Raw genomic sequence first — 7,653 nt, 5'->3', positions numbered from 1 at the left:
GCCATCCCACCCTGAACGCATACGATCTCGTCTGGTCTCCCAAGCTAACCAGGGTCGGACCTGGTTAGTGCTTGGATGGGCAAGGCCAAAGAAATTGGGGTGGAGGCATAGAAGACCCCACCATCACCCCTTCTCCTCTATTAGTCACCAGAATCATAAACTCTCAGTGCCCACAGGAGCCCCCAGTGCTTCCACCACCACAGGTAAGGCCCACCCCCCACCCCGGCTATCCATGTCCATTTCCACCCTTCACCCCTTCCTGGGGATGGAAGAGGCTCTCCCTCTGCTCAGGACCAGTCCCTCTACCTGCACTCAACTTCCCCCACTCAGAACCTTGTTCCACAAGTAGTCTCTCTCTGGTCACTCTCCTCACCTCTACCTGTACCCGTGCTCAAGTCCCTTCTCAAGGAAAGAAGGGGAGGGCAAGACAGTCACGCTGCCCGCACGGGGCCCCTGTCACTACAGCTCTCTCACCCGGCCTCGGCAGCCTGGTTCCTCAAGGGCGCCACACTCACTCTCCCCTCATCCTGCCTGCCCCCACCACCCTCGGCAGAAATGACCCAAATCGCCAACGGTCAACGAATCGCTGAATTCCATGGGCTCTTTTCAAATCTGCCTCGACCTCTTTTTTTTCTGGTCTATCCCCGCCACTCCCAGGGAGGGTGGCTTCCGGATCAACATCACCGGAGCTCTCCGGAGCTGCAGACCCGTTCCCACCCACTCAGTTGGTTCCAAATTGAATCATCATCAAACCCCACCCCCCAGGCATCACTCCCCCTCATCATGCCTACTTGTGGATGGCATCACCCCTCCAAAGCAAGAAATCTGGGGGCATCCTGAAGTCCTCGGGATGATACTATATCCTAATTGGAGGGAAAGATAGTAATCAAATAATCATACTAATAACATAAAAATACAAAATACTATAAATTATTTTAATCAGAGAAACACAATCCTATGAAAGTATATTACAAAAGAACTTGGCCTAAATTTGATGGAGTGGAGGGAAATTTCCTGAAGTAGTAGTATTTGAAGTGAGATCTGAAGGATGAGTTCATTTATTAGAAAAGCCTGCAGTGAGGAGAAGAGGATGATTCAGATACATGGGGCTGCGTGTGCAAAGGAGCTGAGTGAGCAGGAGTATGGCATGTTCCAGAAACAGAAAGAAGTTCAGGGTAACTGAGTCAAGATCACAGAAGGTACAGGATACTGGAGATGGAGGTAGGGCCACCTTAAGATTTGGCGTGCTCCCGTGGCCCACTGGGTGGACTGGGGGAGAGTGTAAACTGTAATGTGGACCACTGACCATGTGGTGCATCAGTGCTCAGAGATGTATTCACCAAGTGCAATGAATGTCCCATGATGATGGCGGAGGTTGTTGTTATGGGAGGAGTGGGGTGAGGGGGGTGGGGGGACATATGGGGACCTCATATTTTTTAATGTAACATTTAAAAAAATAAAGACAAAAAAATGACCAAAAAAAGGGGGGGTCATCCAGTTATTAAAAAAAAAAAGATTTGGCATCTTTACGCTAAAAATAATAGAACATAATTAGGCCTTTTTAGATTTAAGGGTCACCTAGTTTTTTAAAAACCTTTCTGATTGCAGTATGTAGAAGTGCTTAAGTCAGCATGAATCTAAGGAGACCACTTAATGAACTAATAGATTAGGCTAAGCAGGAGATAATATGATAGTAACTTGGACTAGGGTGATGACAGTGGAGATGGAGAAGAGTGGAAAGATTCAAAAGTCATTCAGGAGGTAAAACAGACAAGACTCAATGATGGGTGGATATAGTGGTGAGGGGTAGGAAGTGTCAAGGACCCAGCTTTTGCCCTAGACACCTTTTGGATAGTGACACCATTCCCTGAATGAAAGAAAATTAAAGAAAGCCAGATGAATATCAGGCAAAATGAACTTCAAAACAGGGTCTATTATCTGGAATAAAAGGGACATTGCATAATAATCAAGGGGTCACTTCACAATCTTAAATGTGTCTGTACCCAACAACATAGCTTTAAGAACATAAAACAGAAATGAATAAGGGAGCAGATGTGGCTCAGACAGTTGAGTGCCTACTTCTCACATGGGAGATCCCAGATTCAGTCCCCAGTGCCTCCTAAAAACAAAAACAAACAACAAGCAAACAATGAAACACCAACTCAGGCGAGCTAAAGCGGCTGAGTGGTTGAGTGCCGGCTTCCCACATACAACGTCCTGGGTTCAATCCCTGGCCCCAGTACCTTAAAAAAAACAGAGATGGATAGAATTGAAAGAAGAAATAAACAAATCCAAAATTTATATTTGGATATTCCTATACCCCTCTCCCCTCTCTCAGTAACTAATAAGATAAAGTGACAGAAAATCAATAAGGATTTGAAGACCTGAGTGAAACTATCAACCAGTGTGATCATATTGACATGTATAGAATGTTACCTGACAGCAGCAGAATATATGTTCTTCTCAAACACACATGGTTAAAGCATACAGAGTCAAAAACAAACCTCAACAAATATACAAGAAATGAAATCATGCAGTGTATGCTCTCTCACCATAAGAGACTTAAGTTAGAACTCAATAACAGTATATCTGTGAAAACTCCAAGTACTTAGTACATTTACTGTGATAAATGTATTGTAACCAGAGCCTTCATATATTACTGGTAGGAATGCAAAATGGCACAGCGACATTGGGAAACAATTTGGCAGTTTAGTTTCTTATAAAATTGAACATGCTGTGGCAGACTGAGATGATTTCTGAATTCCAAAAAGAGAGATTATGTTTGTAAACTGGTCTGTTCCTCTGGGCATGATACCCTTTGTTGTATTAGACTCCGCTGAGATACCTTTGATCAAATCATGTTATGGTTGTTCAACTGTGTCATTACGGTGACTCAGTTTTAGTCTCCACCCCCTTTGTGGGCTATATAAATGGACACTCACCCAAGGAAACACGCAGAAATAGATACACAGAAAAAGATACACACCTGAAGAGAGAGCTCCACAGACATGGAAGAGGAAAGGACTTTGATTCTGTGGCTCCAGAAAAGAGATGAGTATATGCCAGCCTACAGCTGAGATCTGAAGAAGCTGGACCCATGGAGCCTTAAGAGGGAAGAGGAAGCCTGAACCCTGGCAGATGTCTCCGCCGTCTTGCTTCTCAACACATGGCAATAGACTTGGGTGAGGAAATACTGCTTATGGTAACTTGTGTTGGACACTTTAGGGCCTTATAACTATAAGCTTCTACCCCCAAAGAAATACCCTTTATAAAAGCCAACAGATTTCTGGTACTTTACATCAGCACTGTTTTTGGCTAACTAATACAGAATTTGGTACTGAGAAGTGGGGTGATGCTTTTGCAATTACCAAAAATGCTGAAATGGTTTTATGAATGGCTAAGGGATATTTTTTGGAAGGATCGTGAAATGTTTGATAGAAAGGCCTAGATTGCTTTGAAAAGATTGTTGGTAGAAATATGAGTGATTAAAGACTTTTGATGAGGACTTAGAAGGAAATGATGAAACTATTATTGGAAACCAGAGAAAGAGTGATCTGTGTTTTAAGGTTGCAGGGAACTTAGAAAGATTGACTCCTAATGTTGTATGAAAGGCAGAATTTGAAAACTGTGAGCTTGGACATTAAGCCAAGGATATTTCCAAACTAAATGTGGAAAATGCAGCCTTGTTTCTCCTTGCAGCTTAGAGTAAACAGATAAGCTGATAACTGAATTGCTGGGCACACAGAAAGCAGAAACTGATTCCAGAAATGCCAGGCCTCTGGAAATCAAGCCCCCAGACAAAAGTACCCCATTGGAGGAATTAACTAAACAAGGAACTTGTAAGTCAAGATTGAAAATGGAGTTATCTAGGAAATACTTGTGGAAAGTCTTAATAGCTGATGGCTTGGACCCTTGTTTCCTATAGGCTAAACGAAAGATCTTTCTGTGAGAGCTGTATGAACAAAACCACTATCAGCCTGGACTAAAAGGGACATGGAAGGGAGATATGGAAGAGAAAACAGCTTTAAGAAGAAAACCATGGACGGTGAAGTCTGGAATTAAGACATCTCCTTAGGCCAAGAGAGGAGCCCCACCCATGTATATAGAGAGAGGGTGAGGTTGCCCCAGGAGTTGAAGAGGGTGGATGTTCCAGCCCAATGTTCAGGGAAAGTTTTGTCGCCTCAGGCTACAGGAGGGTGGAGCACATTCCGCAAGGGTTAGGGAGAGTGAGGTCAACACCGCACAGGTCTGAGAGGGGTGGGCCTGTCTCCCATGGATTAGGGAAGGCCAGGTCAACAACATGTTGCTCTCAGAGGGTTGGGCCTGTATGCCAAGGGATAAGGAGAATGTTGCTTCCACCTCACTGCACTAAGGGGATTGAGACTCTACTCCAGAGACTGGGTGACATGTAGCTATCACCCCAGGATTTTTAGAGGGTGAGGTCTGGAACTCCATACCCAGATGCTTGATGAGGGTGGAACTGTAAGAAACGGAGATTAGTTTAGTTTTTCACATAAAGGAAGAAAATATTAATTAATGTAACCTGGCAGCCTACTGCCTCAATCTCCCACTCCCCGGTTAAACAGGAACAAAGGAAACCAGCTTAAGCCAGTCCTATAGCCAGTAAAAAGGATGCACAAGAAAGAGCTAAGTCAATACCAATTCAGCACTAAATTCCAGTCCTTATTTGATAAAGGGAGCAAGTAAAAGTTAAAATGGTTGGTGTGAAGGGGGAAGCAGTTAATCAAAAACTGGAAAACTTGGGAAGCGGATGTGGCTCAACTGATAGAGCATCCATCTACCATATGGAGGGTCCAGGGTTCAATCCCCAGGGCCTCCTGACCCATGTAGTGAGCTGGCCCACGTGCAGTGCTGCCGCATGCAAGGAGTGCTGTGCCATGCAGGGATGCCCCCATGTAGGGGTGCCCCACGTGCAAGGAGTGTGCCCTGCAAGGAGAGTCACCCCAAGTGAAGAAAGCACAGCCAGCCCAGGAGTGGCGCCACCCACATGGAGAGCTGACACAGAAAGGTGACATGACAAAAAGAGACACAGTTTCCCAGTGCTGCTGGATAATGCAAGTGGACATAGAAGAACACACAACGAATGGACACAGAGAGCAGACAATGGGGGAGGGGAGAGAGATAAATAAAATAAGTCTTAAAAAAAAACACAAAAACTGGGAAGCGGATTTGGCCCAATGGATAGGGTGTCTGCCTACCACATGGGACCTCCGCGGTTCAAACCCCGGGCCTCCCTGACCCGTGTGGAGCTGGCCTATGCTCAGTGCTGATGCGTGCAAGGAGTGCCCTGCCACATGGGGGTGCCCTGCATAGGGGAGCCCCACACGCAAGGAGTGCACCCCGTAAGGAGAGCCGCCCAGCACGAAAGAAAGTGCAGCCTGCTCAAGAATGGTGCTGCACACACCGAGAGCTGACACAAGATGACGCAACAAAAAGAAACACAGATTATGGGTGCTGCTGATAAGGATAGAAGCAGTCACAAAACAACATACAGCGAATGGACACAGAGAGCAGTCAATTGGGGGGGAGGAAGGGGAAGGTAATAAAATTTTTTTTTTTTTAACTGGAAAACTTGTGCAGGAAAGTTAGACTTCTCGGATAGGCTGTAACCTCTGAAGTATCCAATCTATGGAGAAACAGAGGAAGGGCTTGCATGTTAGGCTTAGGGGTATAAATTGTGTCATTTTTCTTTGTTTGGGGCTCCAGTCATGTTTTCTGGTTGTGCACCCCTTCTTGCAAAATTGAGAATAAATTCTTTTCTTTTCCACAATCGGGTCAGCCTTATTTTTTTCCAAAATCTTTCTTTCTTACAACTTTGGGGGCTCGCCCGGGATTCTGAAGCTTCAGAGAGCAAACCCCTGGTGTGGATGACGAGGAGGTGCATCCTGCTGTTTAAGTGGTCTTGGACTCCACTGGTGGGGCCTCGTCTCTGGCAGTGAAGATACCCAGGAACAGATGCTTAGATCTGCTTATTGTGAATGAGAATAAGGGAAGGGAAAATCTGCCTCTTGTTGACCAGATGATTCCATGCATGCATCAAGGTAAGAACAAAGGCTATTAAGTATTACCTTGGTGGTCAGAAATCCTGATTAGTCTGAGGTTGATTGTGTGTACATGAGACGCCTGACGTACTGTGAAAAGTGAGAGTGGACTCCCAATTCGCGATTCCCTTCTCCTGCAAGGGAAAGGGCCGGAAACGGATGAAGTGAAAGATTCAAGAAAAAGAGACCCAGACAAGATTCAGAATGGGAAATAGAGGCGCCAGTCAACTAGGAAAAAGGGGAAGGGGGTATCTATAGGATCCCCCAGAGATATTCCTCCAGATAGTCCATTAGGGAGCATATTATGGCATTGGAATGATAGTGAGTGGACCAGGTGAAAAAACAAGAAAATGATTAAATGCTGCTGTTGTATCTGGACCAAGGGAAATATTTTACCTCCTGCCGTATTCTGGCCAAAACACGGGGCAGGGAGGATTGGCTTTGTGCCGACCTTGTACTGTTGTTAATAGAAAAACACCTTCACCAAAGAAGAGTCCGCCTATGCCATATGCTGGTTAAAGGGAAAGGGGGCCACTCTCCATCCTATGAAAGCTGAAAATCTAGACCCCGAGACTAAGCTTGTAGAAACTAAGGCTGCAGAAAGAAAAGCTGCAGAAACTAAACCCTAGGACTCCCATTGAATCTCCCTCTCCTTATGTGCCCCCTCCCCTCCTGGGAGAAGGGCCATCAGACTTGGAGGGCCCAAGAGAACCCATTCTAAACCCTGGGGAGCTGGAGAATCAAGCAGGGCCAACAGCCCCACCAGTTACAACCCACCAACAGCTGAGGAAGGAACTGGAACAGTGTAAGAAAGACAGACAAAATTTTCCATTCCCCAGAGCACCTGAGAAGAGAGTGAAAGAGCAAAACTCCATTGAGCCTTTGTATCCACTGAAAGAAGTAGCAATGGGGCCAGGGGAGATTGGCTATGTAAATGCCCCTCTGATGAGTACTGAAGTAAGGAACTTCAAAAAGGAGATGAAATCACTAATGGAGGGGAGCAGACTTGGCCCAGTGGATAGGGCGTCCACCTACCACACGGGAGGTCCAAGGTTCAAACTTCCAGCCTCCTTGACCTGTGTGGAGCTGGCCCATGTGCAGTGCTGATGCACGCAAGGAGTGCCTTGCCACGTAGGGGGTGCCCCCGCGCAAGGAAACCCCATGCACAAGGAGTGCACCTCACACGCAAGGAGAGCCGCCCGACGCGAAAGTGCAGCCTGCCCAGGAATGGCACCACATACATGGAGAGCTGACACAACAAGATGACGCAGCAAAAAAGAAACGCAGATTCTCGGTTCCACTGATAAGGATGGAAGTGGTCACGGAAGAACACACAGCAAGTGGACACAGAGAGCAGACAACTGGGGGGAGGGGGGAGGAGAGAGAAATAAAAAAAATAATAAAAAGTAAAAAAAAGAAAAAGAAATCACTAATGGAAGATCCAGAGGGTCAGGCTGAACAAGTAGACCAATTCCTAGGTCCTAGTTTATATACCTGGCCCAAACTTATGTCCATACTGAATATCTTTATAGGAGAAGAAAGAGGAATGGTGCAGAGAGCAGCTATGAAAGAGTGGGACAGGCAGCATCTG

General features: G+C 45.9%; 1 long non-coding RNA gene across 1 annotated transcript; it reads left to right on the top strand.

Annotated features, from left to right (window-relative positions):
* Window positions 1-2,973: 2,973 nt before the first annotated feature.
* Window positions 2,974-5,785, top strand: LOC131280585 (uncharacterized). Its single transcript, XR_009188231.2, has 3 exons — window positions 2,974-3,182; window positions 3,700-3,839; window positions 3,926-5,785. It is a non-coding gene; the product is annotated as an uncharacterized lncRNA (long non-coding RNA).
* The last annotated feature ends 1,868 nt before the right edge of the window (window positions 5,786-7,653 follow it).

Source organism: Dasypus novemcinctus, chromosome 12 (genome assembly GCF_030445035.2).
Source record: "Dasypus novemcinctus isolate mDasNov1 chromosome 12, mDasNov1.1.hap2, whole genome shotgun sequence".
Taxonomy (NCBI): domain Eukaryota; kingdom Metazoa; phylum Chordata; class Mammalia; order Cingulata; family Dasypodidae; genus Dasypus; species Dasypus novemcinctus.
The sequence above is the reverse complement of the archived record's forward strand: the minus strand, read 5'-3'. Positions and strand labels throughout refer to the sequence as shown.